Source organism: Anoplophora glabripennis, unplaced genomic scaffold (assembly GCF_000390285.2).
Source record: "Anoplophora glabripennis isolate ALB-LARVAE unplaced genomic scaffold, Agla_2.0 scaffold194, whole genome shotgun sequence".
In the NCBI taxonomy this organism is placed as follows: Eukaryota; Metazoa; Arthropoda; class Insecta; order Coleoptera; family Cerambycidae; genus Anoplophora; species Anoplophora glabripennis.
In genome coordinates, this window is record NW_019416622.1 from 559,446 (window position 1) to 561,858 (window position 2,413).

The following is a 2,413-nucleotide window of genomic DNA, read 5'->3' on the forward strand; positions in this document are numbered from 1 at the left end:
CACAACTGAAATTCACATGGTGTAATAGTTATACATATATTTTTGTACGTGTCATTCGCTGCTTAGTTCTATCGCTGGGTTATGTTGTTTTAGGAATAATTTAAAAATTCTAATACCGATTTGGCTGATGAATAGGAGACATAAGAAAAACAGTGTAAACGTATTGTATTTTATTTAGAATTTTATAATTTTTTAATCGTATTCATTATAACTTTTCTAAATACGTGTTTGTTTACTTTTATGATCGCTTCGTGGCTACACGCAAGTATTTACTTCGTTGGAATATGTAAAGTGACCTTAGCATAGTTCATCTGAATTAAGTTAATTGTCAGGGGTCATTGATACAGATGCAGTAGTGAATGCAAATTACAGTACAGAATACAAATAGGTACTGTACAAAAATTAGTAACAAATGTTTTTAATTAAAAACTTGAAATTATTTGAAATATAATTATCTCTCATAATAGTAAGTAGTACAAAACTTTTAGCGTCTGTTGAATTTCTGAGTTTAGCTAGTTTTTCAGTATATTATTATGTTATAAACATATGATAAATAAGGAAAAAAATATTAATAAACAATACGAAAAAGGGATTAAGATTTAAGTGATACGTTTTCATGAGTGAAATAAGACTAGTTATATACTTAAAATAATTATTATTATAGAGCCCAAAATTGCGTCTGTACTTAAAACTGAAGTAACTAAATTTTTAACTTTTAACTAAAGCTACCCGGTGACTTCATTTCAGTTTTAAAATCACCATTTGCCTGTCTGCCACATAACGTTTAATGGCGTGATTTGGTTTTATGATTGTATAACAGGTATTATTTCAGCAGGTTGTTATAACGAGACACACGGTGATATTGGACACGCTGACCAGTGGTAATAGTCGTAAAATGTTTGTTTGACCATTTTACGTATCACACAAAATATGGAATTAATTATAGGTACGCAGCAGAGAAGCCATCATCCAATGGCAGTTCAATCTGAAATCAGAATTTTATCTCAAATGAGAATACGTACCACATTTTGTAAAGCTTGTCACAAAGAGAAAAGTGGAAAGCTCCATTTACTCTGGTTAAAAATCTGTTATTTTTACTAACAAAGAGTTTAATATATTTTAAAATTGAAATGAAAGTAGCTTAAACAAAAACAGTATAGTTTTGTAAAATATGAATAACATATAGACTATTATGTAGAATATATAGAATAACGTACCATAAATACCTGTTAAGAGGCAGTAGGACATCAACAATTGTGCGTGTGTCGGCTTCTGTTTTAAGATAGAGGGCGTTGAAAATAATCGTTTAAAGTAAATTTTGTTTTTATTTTATTTAATATAAATATATATTAAGCTAACTCAAATAAAATCAAAAATTATTTTCTTTATAATCATATCCAATGAAAATTTATGTTTATAATGTAATGGCTTTATAATTTATAATAATAATGTATCGCTTCAACGCTTCAAAGTGTCATACTCTTGTTTTTTACATATAAGTTTGTTTTATAAATATTTATGCTAATTCCATTCGCTGAAATAAAATGTGAAACATTTAAGATCCTTCTGTACCTATTTTACGTGTTGCTTTTGTCAAGGGCGATGTTAGAAAAATACAAATTTGAAAGATTACATTATATATCAATTATTTCAAGACGTATTTTTCTTAATTATATTTAGATATATCATATTTGGTTTCCATTTTGGATAATTATTTATTATATATTTATATCATGTTATCAATGCTAGCTGAAGCGTGAAGAGTAGCATAGACCATAGAGTAGTTGGATAACGCAATATCAACTGTTTGTAGTATCGAAGAGTATTGTTTGACCTCATTTGATAAGTTTTTTTGGGAAAACATTTTTTGAATTGAATTTACAGCATAATAGGCTTATAAAGTAATATGTCTTTTTTTTTAATAAATTTAGTTACCTGCAATCTAAAATTTGAGAGATGAAAAATGTAACCAAACAGCTTCGATTTCGAGAAAAAGTGCAAACATTGTTCTCAAGTATAGTTCTTATGTGTCTTTAATTTTTGTAGACTGTAATCGATTCATAAATATGTACGCATTATTCAATTAGTGTATAAGATATATAAAAAAATTAAGAAATAATGACAACTTTTAGGAACAAATAACAAAAAAATTTGTTGAATTAGATGCGTTTTAGAACGTTTAAATTATTTGTTTCTCCTAAAGAAAACATTATTTTCTTAATGGTTCTTTAAAAAAAATGTATTTTCATTTTTTATTTTTTGACGTTCAGTTCTTCTATTACACAGCCACAAAAAAAAGTTGTCTGTACTTTTCATGCTACATACATTATTAACAGATTCGCGCCAAATTTGGTATACGGGGGTATTCGGGGTCACTGATCACGAATCCAAGATCAGATTTACAAAATTCATT